The sequence below is a fragment of the Ursus arctos genome, unplaced genomic scaffold (assembly GCF_023065955.2).
Source record: "Ursus arctos isolate Adak ecotype North America unplaced genomic scaffold, UrsArc2.0 scaffold_18, whole genome shotgun sequence".
Lineage (NCBI taxonomy): Eukaryota > Metazoa > Chordata > Mammalia > Carnivora > Ursidae > Ursus > Ursus arctos.
Genome location: NW_026622852.1, coordinates 49885167 through 49904722, shown reverse-complemented (window position 1 = coordinate 49904722; position 19556 = coordinate 49885167). Strand labels below are relative to the sequence as shown.

The 19556-nt window shown below is 40.6% G+C and overlaps 1 protein-coding gene across 9 annotated transcripts in view; it reads left to right on the top strand.

Annotated features, from left to right (window-relative positions):
* The window catches only part of DENND1A (DENN domain containing 1A), a 489454-nt gene that overhangs the window by 173968 nt on the left and 295930 nt on the right, over positions 1-19556 (top strand). The window contains exon 1 of one of the 9 annotated variants that reach the window (XM_057313748.1): positions 2709-2735. The exons of the other annotated variants lie outside the window; for them this stretch is intronic. The gene's annotated coding sequence lies outside the window, so the exon portion shown is untranslated. Of the gene's footprint in view, positions 1-2708; positions 2736-19556 lie in introns of those variants that run through there. 9 annotated transcript variants of the gene reach the window in all.

Here is a 19556-nt window from a genome sequence, read left to right as displayed (position 1 = left end):
TATATATAGAAAAGATTAGTTTTAGGATCCAGGTTCAAGTTTCATACATGTACCCCTAATAGGCCAGGTGACATCGGACCAGGTGCCTGACATGGATCATCCTCAGCTGTAAAATGAGGGAATTGAACTAGATAGTTGTCGTCATCCCTTAAAGCTCAAATATCCTGTGATTTTTTAAAAAATCATACCATCTTATTAAGTTCCAGTGAGCTCAGTAGGGCTTTATTGCTATGATTCATGTTTCCTGGATGATTTTTTCCCTTATTCCCGTGAATGTGTTTGAGATGCGTGATCAGAGGGATTATAGAAGTTTTAGTACAGTCTTGTGAATGCATGGCAGTATTTAAACATTTTTTAAAAATTGCATTTGGTTATTAGCATTTTTGTCACTTTTAGATGGAAAACAGTAAATATGCGACCTCATCCATTTTTTTGAAGTAGGTAGGGACAGTGACTCTACGCGGTTGTCATCTTTTTCCCCTGACAGCTCTGCCTGGGGAAACAAAGACAGACAGCAAGGGACTTTTTCCTTGCAACATGATAACATGACCTAGCCTGGAACCCTGATGTAGTAAGAGAAGAACCTTTGGATTAGGACAGCAAAGACCTTTGATCTTGACTCTGCTTAGACTTATGGGCTGTATGACTTTGGGTAAGATGCTGGCTTTTTTCTTCCCTCTGTAAAATGGAAATGATCGTATTAGCTCTTCCAAACTCAGAGTGTGTCTCTTGTAGGTCATCTGTTCGCAAACACTTCTGAAGACCTTTTTTTTTTTTCATTTGTTTGTGCTTTTAGCCTCAATTAAGACAAAATTGCTATTAGTGTGTATAATTATTGTGAGGAATTTTGCTTCTCATCAGAAGTGCATTTCTAGATAGTACCTATAGAGAAGGTGCAGTCTAACTGTCTTCAGTAATTTTTCTAAGAAGGTAGATGGTGCTTTGGCAATTCTGAATTCTTGGTTAATAATAAAAACTTCCTAAAAGGAAATACATCTCAACACGTACTATTTTGAAAGGATAATTTCTAGATGTTCAGGTGAATACTGAGCGCTATGTATGTAGTGAGGGTAATATGAGGAAATCATGAAGCTGGCTTCTTTGGAAATTTAAAAATCCTAGGAGCATCATAAAGCTTCTGGAAGTGAGCACTGTGGTATAGTGGGAAGAGCAGGAGCTTTGGGATAAGACAGGTTTGGGTTCAGCTCCCCACTTGCCAGCTTATGATCTTTGTTATCTAAATTGAAACGATTTTTCCCCCATGTCTGAAATTCAGACATAAGGATTTGCCTCAAGGTGGTGGTGTTTGAGACAGTATTTGCAAATCAGCAGGGTGCCTGGTAAATAGTAGGGACTCTGAAGGGTCATTATGCACTCCTCTTCGGATGGACAGGTTTAGAGCATTTAGAAGTGATCATAGTAGAAAATGGAGTATTTTGATGTTCATCAACTGGTTAATACTCAGGAGGTCACTGAGCCTTTAGATGTCTGTGTCCTTTGATTTGTTCCTTGATCCTCTTGGGGTGGGGGGAGCCCAGAATATAAACTCAGAAGGTTCAAGTCCCAGCTTTTTTGATTTGTTTTGTTTTGTTTGGTTTGGTTTTTTGTTTTTTTGTTTTTAAATCTACATCTCCATAAGCATGTCTTCACTCTTCTGGGCTTCTTTTCCCCATCTATATAATGAGGACAGTCATAAGTCCTTCAAAGGATTGTTATGAGTATCAAAAAATAACATGATGCTACTTGGTAGTATTGATCCCTGTACAAGTTTTACCGGGTGACCAACTGGAACTCTAATATGGCTTTTAATTTTTATTATTTTTGAAATTTTCCGCTCTTGGGAAATGTGTTAATATGGAGAACGAGACAGGAATTTGCCATGGTAGAAGCCATTTGTTCAGGGAGCTGAGTGTCGGTACATTCACATACATTATCCCATTCAGTCTTCACAACAGTCCGGCCAGGGAGACGTTGTTTTCATTTTATGGAAAAAGAAAAGGAGCCTTGGACATTAGTTATTAGCTAATAAGTTAATATTAGTTATTAACTAATATTGTCATCTGATTCTAAAACCCGTATGCTTTCCACTCTTTTCTGCTGCCCCTCCCATACTTTCTGCCTTGTCTAACTTAGCTTAAGGAGACAATTACTGGGTGTCTATAGTTCTGGATATTCCACTGTAGGCACTGGGGATGCAGCAATAGAAGACGTACATATTCCCCATCTTCACATGACCCACGAGTCTAAAGGCAGATGAATAACTAAACAATCAGTTGTAATATTGAACCCTACTAAGAAGAGCACAGGATATTAGCTAACTGTGTAAATGGTTAGTCATCTGTATATTTTAAACAATTTCCCCTGAAGAGTTGACTTCTGTTGATTTCAGGTATCACATTATAATCTTATATTACAGTCTTGAAGTAGTTCTGGTTTTTGAGTGAATGTAATGTCCTTTATTTCCATAACTTAAAAAAACTTGCTAAAATATGCATAAAAATTCAATAACAGCTCATATTTATTAAATACTTACTATTTGCTGAATGCTTTCCATGTGCTTTCCATTTCTCATTTAATCCTCACAATGACCTTAGGAGAGGGCACTGTGGTCCCCATTGTATAGATGAAGAAACTGAGGATTGGAGAGATGAAGTGGCTTGCCTAAAGTGATACAACTAAAAAATGACAGGATTCTTCTGATTCCAGAGCCTGCATTTCTAAACAGATTCGATCAAGTAAGTGCATTAGAGAAGTAAAATTTATTCCTTTTTTCAAAATTAAGAGATACTATGACTTTTTAATTATTTTTCAATTTTCAGTTTGCATACAATAAAATTCAGTTTTGTAATGTTCAGTTTTGAATTTTGATAGAAGCGTGGTCCTATATCTACTACTGCAACCAAGATAAGGACAGTTCCATAACTCTCCCCAAATTTCCTTGTGCTGCTGGTTGTAGCCAAACCCTCCTCCTGTTGCTAACTAGCCCCTGACAATGACTGGTCTGTTCTCCATCCCGAGTTTTGCCTTTTCTGAAGTGCCATTATAATGTAATCATATCTGTTTCTTTGGGGGACTGGTTTCTTTCACACAGCAAAATGCTTTTGAGATCCATCTGTGTTGTATGTATCAATGACTCATTCCTTTATATTGTGGAGTAGGTATTCTGTCGTATACATGCAACCACAGCTTGTTTATCCCTTCATTATTGTAGGACATTTGGGTTGTTTCTAGTTTTTGTGATTTATGAGTAAGACTGTTGTAAACATTTGCATACAGATTTTTGTGTAAACACAAGTTTTTGTCTCTGGTAAATATCTGGGAGTGGGATCTCTGGGTCATATGCTGGGTATACATTCAATTTGGCAGGAAACTGCCAAACTGTTTCCCAAAATGGCTGTATCATTTTGCATTTCTGTCAGCAATGTATGAGAGTTCTAGTTGCTCCACGTCTTCACCAGCATTTGGTAATGTCACCATTTTCATAGTTTTTATTCTGTTAGGTGTTAGTGGGATCTGATGTTTCAACTCAGGAAACTTCATTTCCTTAATGACTAGTGATTTTTAGCATCAGTTCATGGCCTATCTGCCATCTGTGTTTCATCTTTGGTAGTGTCTATTCAGATCTTTTACCCATTCAAAAAAATTGGTTTGTTCATTTATTGTTGAGTTTTAAGAGTTTTTTTTTAAAGATTTGTTTACTTATTTGAGAGCGAGCATGAGCCGGGGGTGGGGGCAGAAGGGAAAGAAGCAGACTCTCTGCTGAGCATGGAGCCCCACACTGGGCATGATCTGATGATCCTGAGATCATGATCTGAGCTGAAATCCAGAGCTGGACACTCAACCAACTGAGCCACCCAGGCACACCAAGTTTTAAGAGTTTTTGAAGTATTCGTGATACAAATCCTTTGTCAGTTATGCTTTGCAGATATTTTCTCCCTGTCTATGGCTTGTCTATTCATTCTGTTAGCAGTGTTTTTTCGCAAAGCAAAAGGTTATAATTTTGATAAAGTTTAATATGTTATTTATGGATCATGCTTTTAGGGTTATATCTAAGAACTGTTTACCTAACTCCAAGGCCACAACATTTTCTCCTATGTTTTCTTTTGGAAGTTTCATATTTTATATTTAGGTCTGTGATCCATTTTGAGTTAAATTTTTTTTAAGGTACGAGGTTGAAAGTTATTTTTTTCTTTGCATGTCGATGTCTAGTTGTTCCAGCACCATTTGTTGAAAAGGCCCATCTTTTCTCTATTGGTTACCTTTGCACCTTTTCCAAAAATTGATTGTATTTGGTTGGGTCTGTTTCTGGACTCCATTCTGTTTCGCTGGTCTGTGTGTCTATCAATACCATACTGTCTTGATTACTGTAGCTTTACAGTAAGTCTTGAAATCAGATAGCGTGATTCTTCTAGCTGTGTTCTTTTCAAAATTGTGCTTGCTATTCTAGTTCCTTTGCCTTACTGCATAAAATCTACTGGGATTTGGATTGAGTTGAATATATAAATCAGGTGGAGAAGTTGACATTTTAACAATTTTGAATCTTCCAATCCATGAACACGGTATATCTCTCCCATCTATTTAGGACTTCCCTAATTTCTTTGTTTGGTGTTTTGAGGTTTTCAGCATCCAACTCTCATACTTACTTTCTTAGATTTAGACCTAAATGTATCTTTCCTGTTTTTGTTGTTGTCGTTGGATTTTTTTGAGGGAGGAGGTGCTAATGGTACAGTTAGAAAAATTAAATGCTAATTTTTCATTAATTTCACTCTAACTTATAACCTTTGTTTTCTGAAGGTATTTACCTATCATTTAAGGTCTTTAGCAAGTAAAAGATTGTTTCTTGGTGTTTGTTCTTTGAGTCTTCATCTGTTTGTGATCTCGTGGGCCCTTATACCATTTTGTAATTATGATGTCAAAACAGATAGCCTCAAAAGATACATCTGGGAGGATCTGCAAGGGTTCTTCATACAGGTGGATAAGTTTTGAGACAGAATCCATGTTTTCTTCTTTCAGTTGGTGTCATGGGCATTTTTGAATTTCTTTTGTTTTGCTGTGCATATGAGAATACAGTTCAATTTCTTTTACCTCAAAATCTAGTCTAAAGTATGAATATTAACTCTTAGCTTGATTTAAAAGAGACTTTTTAGTATATACTCTGGAAAAAAAGAAGATGTTTTCTGGGTTTTTACTCTTTTTTTTTTTTTTTTTAAAGATTTTATTTATTTATTTGACAGAGATAGAGACAGCCAGTGAGAGAGGGAACACAAGCAGGGGGAGTGGGAGAGGAAGAAGCAGGCTCATAGCAGAGGAGCCTGATGTGGGGCTCGATCCCGGAACTCCAGGATCACGCCCTGAGCCGAAGGCAGACGCTTTAACCGCTGTGCCACCCAGGCGCCCCTGGGTTTTTACTCTTAATTGACTAAATGAGAAAAGTTTCAGGGAAAATCACAGCAGCTGTCACCTTCATTATATTTCCTTCAGTGGTTCTATACCATCTCCTGTTCATGGTTTATTGTTGTATACTATACACACTTGGCGTGCAGCTGGTAGAGAGAGGGTATCATGCCTTAATACCCCCCCCCCCATTTTTTAAGATTTATTTATTTGTTTGAGAGAGAGAGAGAGAATCTGAAGCAGATTCTGCATTGAGCACAAAACCTGACACGGGGCTTGATCTCACAACCCTGAGATCTAGACCTGAGCCGAAATCAAGAGTTGGATGCTTATCTGACCGAGCCACCCAGGTGCCCCCATGCCTTAATACTTTTAACATTCACCATCCAATTTAGTTCTTGGGACAATGATGTAAATTATAGATGATAGCACTGTCTTTCAGAGTGATAGTGACCTGACCAATGTTGAGTGGCTGCTCGGAGAGTATGACTCAAATACAGGCCCCCCCGACCACCAGAATCCCTGGTCTTTCCCACTCTGCTCTCCCATATAGTCTTCTTCAATTTTAATACTTCATGGAGCTGACCTTTTGGGTTATGGGAATCTTTTGAAAATCTGTTGAAAGCTCCAGGAACTATCTCCAGAAAAGTGTTTTTGGATGTTCTTCTAAAGTTTTCCAGGGTTTTCTCAGACCCCCTTCTATGCTCTCTGGATCCTAGGATAAAAATCCACATTCAAGATTTCTTCTTTATGCACTGATTTATTTTTTCCAGTTATCAAGAACTACCCAAGTGCTATATTCTCTCCGATGACACTTGGATGCTAATTCAGTGCTGCCTATCATGGGTGCTTGCATACGGGTAAGGGGGGGAAAGCCTGAGGCTCTACTTTCAACTCTCTCCACTTCTTTCTACTCTCTCCATTCATTTTTTTTTTTTTTTTCATTCGTTCATGCTCTGCGCTGGGTCCTGGGGATTTAGCTGTGAATAAAACTCTATCCCTGTCCTCAAGGGCTTCATGGTCTAGTGCACTTCGGAAATAGTCATGGTTGGAATAACTAAAGTTTGTTCAAATGATGTGGAGAGGCAGCATGGAGGAGTGGAAGAATCCTTTTGTAGTTAGCCCTGGATTAAGTTTTAGGCAAGTTATTATTAAATATTCTAGGCCGTTGTGTAAAGGGAATATTGATGATGTCACTTACCTTATATCATTTCTAAATGAGAGCTTTTTTGGTTAAAAAAAAAAAAGACTTTTTCCAAAAATTTAATACACCTAAGTCTTCAGAAGAATGCCTGTTGGAAACTAAGCCTTTAATAATGTTCAACCATTATTAGCAATTAAAACTTTTTATTCAAAATATATTTGGGGTGAGTCAATACTGTGAATTAGGACCTGTTACTAGAGATGAGTGTATGAAGAGATGTCCTAGTCAACACAAATTTAATATTTAAGGTCTGTATTTGCTAATATCCAGCAAGGTTTTACTGAAAATAGGTTTAAGTAGTGAGTAGAAGTTATATTTGGCTGTGCAGTTTTTCTTACTGGCTAAAAGCTGCATTTGGTTTTTCTTTTGTCGTTTGCTGTTTACCTGTGAGAATCCAGTTTTTAAGTGACCACATAGGTATTTCCTCAGGAGGAAAACGGTCTCAAGATTTCCATGGCATAATTTGTGACAGGATTAAGTTATGCTACCTTTGAAGTCAGTCACAGCCTGAGAGCACAAGAAGTTGTTTACAAAGGAACCCATCGATTCTCCCTCTTTCTCTGGAAGCATCCGAGCAGTGAGACTCGCACAGTCTGTTTGGCACAGTGGCCGCTCTCAGCTGGCCTGGGGCCCTCCTGCTGCTGGGCGGAGAGGGGATGCGCCAGAGTTATGCGTGTAGCTGAGCAGAGCCCGCCTGCAGGTCTGCTCTCCGCTTAACTGGGGCCTTGCAACTGTGGACTACGGCCTGCTGCTTTCGTTGCAGTATCTTTTCCTTAATATTTTCCATCTGGCCAACAATGACTTATAAAGACAGACACAAACCAGGATTTGAATTATGAGGAGTGTGATGCGAAAATGCTTCCAAATCACACTCTAGAACCTATAGTCATGGGCGGCTGCCTTTGCATACTGGAGAGAAGGAAACTTTCCTCAAGTTGGTTTGCAAAGCATTCAGTCACATCAAAGACCTGAGCCATTCAGCTTTTAAGTGTCTTAAAAGGCTTTGTAAAATCTGTCTCTGAATGTCACTGGATTTTAGCATGTAACTCACAATTACGCACTGATATTGAAACTTTCTGAGCAAAAATATAATGAGGGTCATGAGTGAGTTTCATATGCAGCTTCTAAATTTCTAGCTATATCCATCCAAAGCTTTAACAATTAGTGAGGCTTGGGACAGAATTGGTATCATTGCACCCTGAATGGCATTACAATTGCAGGGATGGTGTGCTATAAACTTAGAACTCATTGAAAATGAGATTTCAGAAATGAATAAGAGTTGCCTTTGAGTGTCGTTTTGCTAAGAAATTTCCCGAAGATGCATTTGTTAATGGCTTTTGAGCTGGATTGAAATAGTCAACAATAAAGCCAGTTTCATGTTTTGAGCCATTAGAAACCAAATTAGAATATTAGTCTAAATTAAAACACAAGTTCACAATTTTTCACAATTTTGTATCTACTGTCCAAACACTTAAGGATAATTTGTGTATACAGCTTGATTCTTTTAGCAGTTGCCAGTCGTCTTAGTCGTTTTATTCTTAGACCATCCTGTAGACTAACAAAGGTGAGCTGCTCGTCCCGTGGTCAGAAAGAGTATGGTCCGGCCTCTGTGGCCAAGCCTGGAAGGAAAGGCCGAGGAGGCCCGGCCAGGCATTTCGATGCTCAGCCCTCAAGTCCATGCTGCCACCTCCTGTCTGCATCCTAGTGTTCATTTTAAATCAACCCGGCTTTTCTTCTGAAGTTTACTCGATGAATATTTTTGCCATTTTGTGCTCCTCTGTCTTCTCTTCACTTTCTCTCTTCTTCTCCCCTCTCCTCCCCCTCACTCCAGGTGGTTAACTCTCAGTGCCAAAGTTGAAGACAGATTTGGCCTGGAGCCAGCATTGAGAATGCAGTGTTTATTTATCAGTACCACTAAAGGATGAAATTCATACTAAAGTCTTAGGAGGAAAGTTTAGGTATGTGTGGTTTTAGAAGTTAGATACTCCACATGTGTGACCTGGACCCTCGCTCTCTTCAGTCTCCTCTGATGAGTGGTGCTTGTTTTATAGTGTGGCGCTCAGTTTCCAACTCTAAGGTTTGGGATGAGAAATGCAGGTTAATTGGAGCAGCTCAATTGACTTTAAAAATGGGAGTGAGCACTAACTGCTGAGACTACAAAGGTTAGACTAGTTCAGTGCCTTTGAGAAGAAGAAGGAAGGAAGGCAGATTTGGAATTTGCTTTTTTAACAATCAGGGCAGCAAGCAAAGACTGTACCAGAATATGGTTAGTGTTAGGTATAGTCCATTCCTTCATTCAGTAGACATTTGCTGTGTTCTACACAAGGCAGCAATGCACAGGTGAGGTGTTCTTATGGGAGAATGTAGGCAAGCCAACAGTTTCAACGTGGTTAAGTGTGTGAAGGAGGAGAGCCGGGGGGGGGGGGGGCGGGGGGAGGTAGGAAGTAAAATGAGACTGACCGGGCAAGTGAGAGTGTTAACCCAGGGAGCTGGGGAGCTGGGGTGTAGGAATGGGGAATAGAAAGAGCATTACAGGCAGGTTGAATCACACAGGCAGAGGCCCAACAGCAAGGCATCACGGTTCTTCTGCCTAGTGGCAAGGCCTTTACTGTGCCCAGAGCAGAGTGCCTCTGGTGGGGAGAGCCTGAGAGCAAGGACCTCACATGCCATGTTGTGGCTTTTGGACTTAACGTAAAGTCCAAGAAGAGTGACCTGGAGAATCTTAAGGAAGGGAGTGACATAATCAGATTTGTGTGTGAGCATATCATTTTCGCTCCATTGTGGAGGAGCTGCTGTGGGTCCCAAGCCTCTCCTGACCAGTGTTAGGGCAGAAGAGTAGAGGAGGAGTTGAGGTGGGTGGGTAGTGAACAAGCGAGGAATCTTGCCATGTAAGGCAAGAGACAGGCCCTCACTTACGTACTTGGAAGGAATATCATTTGTGATCCAGAAGTCTTATAATTGAAAAGTCCTGGTTTTTATACTTGAATTTCTAGCATCTTGTCTTTTAAATGCTTATGGGATGTTTGTTGAATGAGTGAATGCCAGGTAGAGGTGGCTGATTTAGTCTTCTCATTCCATTTTGCTTAAACTCTCATTTTTTGTGTATCCCACATGTACGCTCACAAACCACACATAAACTGGGTCGCAGCAGGAAGCCCGTCTTGGATTTTGAAACTTGCCAGTGATAAGAGCCAGTTGTAAATACTCATGGACCAAGCCATAAGAAAATGATCAAGTTAATTCTGCTAAGATGAGTCTGAAAATAGTTTGAATGTATTTTGAATAGCCCTGATAGTCAGGTGAACATTTGTACTTAGTTGCTGGGCCTAGTAAAAAGACTGTATTTTGCTGAATGAAACGATCGGAGGGGACGATTCTTCTGATCTTTTGCTAGACTGTGCTGGGTCCTCTACTTTGATGACATTTGAAGTTGCAGGCCCATTAATGAGAACACTTTAGCTGGTCTCAGACCAATCTTTCTTCCTCTTCTCTTTACCTTTGTTCATTTGCACCCCCCCCCCCTTTAGCCCGTCAGCATGGACAGACCTTCTTCCATTAAAGAATAAGAGCAGTTCCCCTTGGAACTCAGGCCATCTGAGACAGCTGCCTCCTCTCTCCCCCAGCCCCTCTTGTTTTCTGTTTTCTTTAAGACTTAGCTGAGGGTTGGGGTGAAGAAAACCTTTTTTTCCTCTTTTGCCAATCCATTATACTGCTCTTGGGGACCTTCCCCTATTTGAATACATGGTGACTTTGAGCTACATTTTGATGTAGAAGGTCCAGTCTGTAAAGAAAAGTTCACATATTTAATTGATGATCATGGTGTGAGGGAACAGAGTAATTGAGTATATTGTTCATTTTCAGGATGGAAATTAACTTAGAGCCAGCCTTTAATTAAGAGTGACTGAGGCAGGGCAGCACAGTGAAAAGGGGGAAGGCTTTGAATCCACAGACTTGAGTTCAAGTGTTGGTTTCCTCATTGACCAGATTTGTCACTTTGGGCAAATACTTAACTGGGCTTCATTTTCCTTCTCTTTAAAATGGGATTTAATAACACCAGCGAAATCTCTGTTGTTAAAAGGATGAAGGTGAAATAAAATAATAAATATTGAGTACCAGCTCTGTTTTTGCTCTCTGGAGGGCAGTTGTCATCATGATTGTCATTCACAGCAGTGGCAGAACGGTGCCTTGTAGAGAGAATGGACCTGGGAGTCGGGACAGGGTGTCCGCCCTAACCCAGAAGCCACGTTCTAGCAGTACGTGTGATGCCAGGCAGGGTACTTGGCCTCTCAGAGTTTTAGCTTGTGCAGTGAGGGCGGTGATTCCTACCTTATAGGGCTGTGGAGACTGAGATGGTGAATGCAAAGCACTGGTACAGACCTTGGCAAGTCATGGGTACCCCAAACGTCGGCCTTCGTTGATGTCATCTGGGCTCTCCTTCGAAAACAATTTTTTTCAAAGCCCCTAGTTCCAGTTCAGTTTTGGCCTCAAATTTTGATTGCTCTTAATGTTGCTGCAACAAAAGAATGCCCATAAAATAATCATTCCAGTGTTCCTCTGGACCTGGAATGTATGAGGAATCGAATGCAAACATATAATCCTCGATGTGAATCTTTGTAGGAGACTCTTGTTTCAACTGCCTTGAGAAATTGCACTGAGTATGGAAAGGATGTCAGAACTTTAGCCAGAGCTGCAACTATAATCACATTATTTTGCCGCTGCTCAGTGGAGCTAAGAAAGCTTAAGAGTATTACCATCTGGGCAAAGCCAACCAATGGTGAACTGTAAACTGCTTACCAACTTAACAGAAACTCTTGCTACCTCATTCATTAATTAGGCCTTTATGGCACACCTTCTCTTGGTTGCCTGGCAACCATAATAGCAGTCATTAAATTCTGTCATTTTGTATTAACCCTTTGGCCCTGGGTGGATTGGGAGCCCCCACCTTAACACTAATGCATTTTACATTAGTACATCTACCTGGGAAATCCCATTCCCTTGACACATAAGCTATAAAGAGCAAATAGCCAGAGTCCAAAAACAGAAAAATTTCCTTTTTTCCTTCACATTAGTGTATGTGCTTTTAAGGCTTTACAAAATGTATCTGTCAGGATGGAGGCCATTTCCCAATTTGCTGACAGACAGACATAACATACACCCAGCAAGATGAAAAGACTGCTAGTTTCCCAGAAAACAGGAGCTGACGGTGACTTCTGTGGGCTTATGGAGGAAGGAGCCCGTGTGAAAACCAGATGGGAGAGCTGTTAAGAGTTGTATGTTTCCAAAATTGCCTTTGTAGCTGCTTTACAAAAATTTGGACCGTGCATGCTGGAGGGATAGGGGCCATTCCAACAACACACTGCTTGGCATCTCAGAAATGGATTAGAATGGCAGGGAATAAACTATGTACTCTGGCAAAAGCTGTGAGGAAAAGGAGTAGCTAACAGGCAACCTCTAGGAGCCCATCAAGGGCTCCTGCAATGCTCCGTCCACTATTACTCGAAATTCCATACATGGAAACAAGCTGTGAAAGCCCTAAATTAAAATAGGTTTTGGAATTAAAAATGCTATATTCTCTTTTCTTGAATGGACTAAAATGATTTGGGACATGTGCGGTGTACATAAAATAATTCAGTTTCAAAGAAATATTTATTTTTCTCTTAGCAAAATGGGTTAGGTTTTGGTGTTAGGCAAACCTAGGTTCAAATCCCCGCTCCACCCAGTAGCTGTGTGATCTTGTACAGCTGGCTTGCTTTCTTTTTGAACTCGCTTTCCCTGTCTGAAGTGGGGAAAATCCTTTCTCTCACAGGACTTTTGCAGGGGTTAAATAAATTACACTGTATATATCTCTGGTCAGAACTTGGCCCATGATATGTACCCCATGCATTTTTTCAACAAACAAGTATTGGGACTACAATGGTGAGCATGACACTCTGCATTTCTGAGGAAATTTACAGCCACATTTGGTATATGATCCCCTTTGTTCCTCAGTTTACCAGGAAGGCCCAGAGGAGGGGTTAGCTGCCAAGATTATTTGGCCAGATTTGAGAGTAGTATCTGGATCACCCGCCTAATCCAGTGGCTTCTCAATTAATTTTGTAAAAAGTAAAAAGTAGCCGCATTCATTCACTCACCAACTCAAAGTTCTTTTATCAGACTTAAAAACTAGATCACGCATTTGCATTTGTGGTTCATATGATGACAGTAAGGTGGCCCTGGCTTAAAATCATTGGTGGTGTTTATTGAGAAGTTTACCTAAAAATGTATTCCTCATGCCTCAATCCCACCAAGAATGTTCCCGATACCAAGAGCATCTGGGATTCTAAGTGGCTACTGTTTGTTAACAAAGCAGTAACTTCCCTGAAGGAGTTTTGCGAGTTGGGAGAACTCACAAAGGCAATTAATTTTGTTCTTCGGAGCAGTGCCTCCACTGCATTCGCTAGCACTTCATGCAAGCTTAAATTATAACCCAGGAGCCAGTCGTACCATGATCCAATTTGATATTTAGTTTTGATTTTATTAGTAGTTGTCTTTAATAGATGTCTTGTCATGTAGGTTTCCTGATTATTAGTAATTTAAATTGACTCTGAGAATGAAAGGAAACCGCAGGCAAGAAACTGATGGGCTGTGACCACAGCAGTCCTCCAGCTCTCACGGCAGCTGTGACGCCTCGACAACCCCTCCCCCCCACACCCCCTTTAAGGCTTTGAACAGTCTTTCGGCTAATGCTGAAAATGAGAGCTTAATACCGTTACTGTATGGGAACCTGTAAAAGCAAATGGGCATCGTAAATGTTCTTTTCCTCTTTGAAGGTAAGTGTTGTCCATGGGTCCCCTCTCTACTTGATCAGATCTAATTTGACCCAGGAGTAGCGATCTGGGAGGATGCTAACTGAAAAACAATGATTGCAGGAGAGGTAATTTCCCTTGTTCTTATGCAGTGCCTTTCCACCGTGCTCTGGAATTGCTCACAGTGTCTTTGTGAAGGGAGTGGATGAACATTTGCTGTTCTCTGCTGTGCTTTAGGTAGTGGCCAAATTCACATATATCCTCAAAGAGGCTATTCCCTGGAGTGGTCCAGGGCAGTGCAAGTCATGCTGTTCAGGGGCGTTTCTTGTGCTTCGGCACTGATTTCCCTGAGCCCCGGTCCTGCAGTTGATGACCCTGGAACCTGGTACCTTAGGTTATATTTAGCTTAATTTCAATGCAGAGATTTGAAAACCAACTCTAGGTCATTTGCTAAATAATTCTTACTCATTAACCAAGTGTGTATTAAGTACCTACTTATTCAGGCATTTACATGAAGGAAGGAGGGAAGGAAGTTCTTTGGATGGGTGAATGAATGAATGAGTTGTACTTTCTGTCTTCAGGTAGCTCCCAGTCCTTTAGAGGATGGTCTGACCAAGGCAGTTTTTATACGAGTTTTAGAACCTCATGCTGATGGGATATGCTCCCAACCCAGGGTCTGTAAGCCACAGTTACTTTTTGCGACAATTTTGTATTCTCATTTCTCTGGCTAATCCAGAAAAGTTAAATTGTGAACAAAATATATTTTAGATGTGAGTGAAAAAAGAATTTTTAGGAAGTCAGTAAAATCTGTTGCTGAGAAATGTTTGTTCCTGGCAACCAACCTGAAGACTTTTATTATGGAGAGAGAGCCTAGGAGGGAATCCATTATTGATTTATCTGTCGTCCCCCCCCCCCCACCAGCCCAGTTCTCACCATTTTTATAGTTGTGGTAACGTATAGGCAAAGTGGCAGTATATGAGATCGTGTTGCTTTTCTCATGCCACAGCACTCATGGCTCTCTCTCTCCAAGAAGGGCTGGCTCTGAGAGGTTTTGTCCTCCCAACCTGGTGGTAGCCAAGGTAGCCTGGGGGCGGCATCTGCACAGCCTCCTACACTACTGGGGCTCATGTCTGTGACTGAAGCAGGCTCAGCCAAAATTTAAGAGGCCAACCCAGGCCCATCCCACCAGGATGACTTTTTTGGAGTGTTCGAGGGTGAGCACTGGTTACTACCACCCAGGCTGATCCAGCTGGCTGTACCTTCTCCAGCAGGTCATAATGCCGCTACTTTGTCTTTTCTCCACTTGATCAATTCTAACATGCCCGCTAGGCAAGACTGCTTCTAATTATATACACTAGTTTTAAAGTAATTTCAGAAGTGAATTCCAGGTAGGTAGCTTTTGTGTGTAAGCCATTGGTGTAGCTTTAAAGAGGGACATCATTTTAGGATTTATTTTTAACCTCCTCTGCCTGTATGAAAACATAGAATGGCAAAGTCCTGTCTTAGAGTCAAATCTCAGCTAATCTTTTATGAAATGTATGTCCCTGGGCAAAATAGTTCACTTCCAAACTTCAGTTTAGAGATAATAACATTAATCAATCAATCAATCAATCACCAAATTACTATCCTCTCGTTATTGCTAGAATTAAATATAATATATATAGGAATTATTGGCAGATTGTAATGCTTTAGGATAGGCTTTTCATGTTTTCACTCTTTCTCTTTAGCTTAAATTTTAAAATTTATCCATTGTATTTACTGCGATTTGCGAGAAAACTGTATAGTTTGAAATGCCATAATAAGGAGTTTGTGCAAAGCTATGATGAAAAGCCCGAAGTCCCATTGCCCTACTCCTATGAACAGTTGCTGTGAAGAAATGGAAATGTTATTCTGAATTGACCTAAACCAGTGGTCCTGCGCTCTAATCTCTGATTCCCAGATGATAACAGATGTCTCTTAAGTGATTCCAGGTGTTCTGAACATAGTGAAATCTCTTATCTGCCACCTCCACAGTTACTCCTTAAAGTTCTTTTATATTGCCTCTTTAATAGTATTTGAAGGATCGGGGTTCCTTGACAGCTGTTGGAACTCTAACTCCCTACTTGAAGGGACGCTGCTTTTAGTCCTCAGGTGATCTCCAGACTTTCATGCTGTACTGTTTGATTCAAGCCCACATGCCAAATAGTTTTAATATGTTCTCCTTTTTTATTAAACAGATTTTGTCATGTCCAGGAGATTTCCTGCTGGTAGCAGCTCTAACTTTTTCTCACCATCAAGGCTTTCCCTGCCCCTTGTTAACTCTCGGCCAGGGATTTTCTGCATACTTCTGTTCACAGTGTTCCCGTTGGCATCCTATAGGCTAGGAAACCTTCCCTGACCACCTTCAGAATTCAGTACTCCCTCTTCCATAATTTAGAGTGTTTTATGCATACTTGTAGGTTCAGGCCTTTCAAAGCCCACATTTAACTTTGGGGGAAGTTCTCACGTGTCAAATCTGAGCTTCACTTCTGTAGCAGAAGTTGAGGTTTTTCAGTAGAACATTCTGTCAAATACGATGGAAATTCGGAAGGCAGAATGATGTAGTTACAGAGCTGGACTTGATGTCTAAGTTCAGCTCTGCATTTTAACAGCTTTTTGACCTCGGGCTCATACTTTGCCTTTCGAGTCTTCTTACATTAGGCTGTATTGGTTTTGTTTTTATTCTCTCTTTAACCCAGTTAAAAGAAGGAAAGTGGAAGTATTGGCTTGAGATGAAGGAGATATAGACATTTCCTATGTTTCAGTAGAAGGGGAGGAGGAAGAGATGGGCATACATTTTTGTGTACATCCAGTGTCTGGTCATGTAGTCATGGTGGTAGTAATGGCTGGTATTTATGGCATGCTTACTCTGTGCCATGCACCATTCTAAATACTCCATATATTTTATTTAACTTTCATACAATCCTGTGAGGTTGGTGCCACTCTTATCCCTAATTTAGAAATGAATAAATAGAAGCACAAAGAGGTTAAGTAATTCACTCAAAGGACAAAGTGAGAATAAGGACATAAGCGATCTGGTTCCAGAGCCCAGCCATCCAGTGGTGTTTAATTTTTATTGAATGAATGTGTTTTTGGAAAGTTGAGGCAATTCCTGTCTGTTAGCTTCTATTTTCTTGATGAAGTAGGTGGTGAGATCAGACACTGAGAAGGAAGAAGAGCATGTGTGGAGATGAGATGTTTGAGTGGAGAATGGAGAAGATGTAAAATAGTTATGTAGGCTGACTAGTGAAAACAGAATTGCTGGATGGTGTTGAAGGCTTAGTTGATGCTGTAGATTCTATAAATGTAGAATTTTTAGAGATACAATATGTTTGGGGGGAATTCTTTTCCCAGCCATGCTTATCAGCCTAAATGTAGGCACAAAGAAGGTAAATAGTTGTATGCATTCAGGGATTAGGTGTTTTCCATGCATATGTGTTGAAAGGGAAAGAAACATCGGCCTTTCATCATGGACCACAGAACTAAGCTAGATAAGGCAGCAGTGAAGAATGAAGGGTCTAAAAAAACGGGGAGGTATGGTAGGAGTTGTGAGATGAGCAACACCAAGTATAGGAAACTAGTTTCAAAAGTGGGGATTCTGAATTATGATTTCGGAGGCAGAGCAGGTTTGGCAGTGGTAAGGCCAAGGAGAGACTAAATAAAGCCAAACTTATATGATGCTGAATTTTTTTTTTTTTTTTTTTTTTTTGGATAAGCCACCTTTAGATGATTCAACAGCACAGCTGCACTTTCAGGGTATCTCTGGCTGGTGAGTGACCAGAAAGGATTCCTTGGAGTGATAGTATTGTTGAAATCAGGCTTGCAAATTTGGCATTCAAACTCTGATAGTGACTTTCCAGTTGTTGCCTGTAACTGAACAAAAGACCCTCAAAACTCATAATGCATGTGCCTTGTTACAGAATTTGGTTGGTGCTATAAAAAAATAGAATAAAACAAGCCAAAATCTCTTGCATCAAAATGGTCTGTAATTACTTTATCTTAGTCTTTATAAGTTTAAATGCATGCTTTTTAATTAGCAAAGATAAATGTTTATGACTCTGAGTATTATTTACATAGGTAAGGAACTGGGAAGTGCTTTGGTATCTCATAAATATGTTGTAAGTTTGGCTGTCAGCATGGTTTGATGAAAAAAGCATTAATCTGAAATCAGAAAGACCTGAGTTCAAAACTTGTTCTACCAAGTGCTCCCAATTCTCCATCTGTAGCAGTAATTTTTTTTTTTTTTTTTTTGAGAGCACATGAGCAGAGTGGGGGAGCAACAGGGGGAAAGGGAGAGAGAGAATCTTAAGCAGTCTCCACGCCCCGTGTGGAGCCTGACACAGAACTTGATCTCAACACGAGATCATGACCGGAGCCAAAATCAAGAGTCGGTCCCTTAACTGACTGAGCCACCCAGGTGCCCTCCTGTAGTGGTAATTCTTAATTCATTGAGTTGTGGCAAGGATTAAATAGCTTGTTAGGTAAATGTCTGGCACATAGTAGCTGCTGAACAAATGTTAATTTTCCCTTTCTAAGATCCCATTTCCCACCACTCCAGTTAATTTTAGATCATTGGCTTGAGGAAACCTTGGTTTTTCAAGTTCATTAGAAATTCTAAGTGGAAAGTTTGTCATACATTTTCCAGCTTTCATCAGTGTGGCCAAAGTTTAGGAGAGGTAGGTACTATCGGAAATATAGTTCATAATGTAGATATATTTGCCAGTATTGGCCCCTACGGAGGTTGGCATATATGGGTGGATAGTAGCCATTGTTGAGCAGGCCATGCACCAAGGAGGTAGTAAGCCTTGATGCTAGGGGAAGGTGGGTATTTGCAGAATACTTAATAACAGGGTATGGGGAAGTGCCCAGGGGGGTGCAGGGAGTAAGACACCTCCGATATTTGTTCTCTGAGGTCAAGTTCAGAAGTAGCAAAGCAGAATCAGTGCCAGGCCAAGCATAGAGAACCAAGGGAAATCACTTTGGGGAGAATAAGACAGGGAAGGCTTTAGAGCAGAGTTGATCCCAATGTGAGTCAGTTCTTGATCATTACAATTCCATCCAAAAGGCATGAGAACAAAGAACATACCTTCTCACCTGGAAACTGGGGCACTGGTGCTCAGAGAGGGGCCAGAGGCGGGGACAGGGTTGGGAAAGAGAAGTCCTTGGAATTAAGGAGACCTCATACAGAGGGGCCGCTGAGCTGACAGGAGACTTGTCTACTTCACTTAGGCCTCCTCTCTGATAGGGTTGCATAATGCTTGGCATCTCCACTTTTAGACAGAGAACAGACCTGACCATTTTCCATCCTGCTGTGTTGTGGAGCGACAGCTCTTGATATGCTGACCAGCTGCCTCAAGGTTGATTCCAGAGGAACAGTAGGAAACTCACTGATAGCCAAAAGGGGCTGAGGCAGAAGTAGTTATCCCAAAACTGTAAATGAAATTCAAGTCATATGTTTAACCCAGGGTCACCTATTTATTATGTAATACCTGAAAATAAAGTGTCAACACCAATGACATCACAAAGAAATCAAGTGATCATTTATTAAGAGATTAGAATCCAGTTAAAAACAAAATTCAGTTTTGGGAATGTTAAAAGAGGTGGAAAGCCAAAAGCTCTAGGAGTTTCGTTTTTATTTTACTCCCAATTATATAATCAATAGATGCTCATTGCTCATCCTACTCCCCTACCAAACTGAAGGTGATGTAAGAAGATAGGAGAAGGGGCACCTGGGCGGCGTAGTCAGTTGAGTGTCTAACTCGGTTTTGGCTCAGGTCGTGGTCTCCGGGTCGTGGGACTGAGCCCCGTGGGGGTGGGGTTCAGCACTGAGAGTAGAGTCTGCTTTGGGATTCTCTCTCTCCTTCTCCTTCTGCTCCTCCCCCTGCTGCGTGTTCTCTCTCTCTCTCTTAAATAAATATATTTTTAAAAAGAAATAGAAGAAGAAAGAAACCCATACAACCCTACCATCTGCGTGCAACAGTTATGACATATTCTTCTAGTGTTTTTCATATACTTAAAATATTTTATATATAGTTATTTAAAATTTACTTAGTCATGAATATATTTAGGCTCTATCGTAAATGTACAGCACATCAGAATTGAAGAAAATGACCCATAATGCCATCTACCCTGAGAACTTAGGTGTCTAAAATACT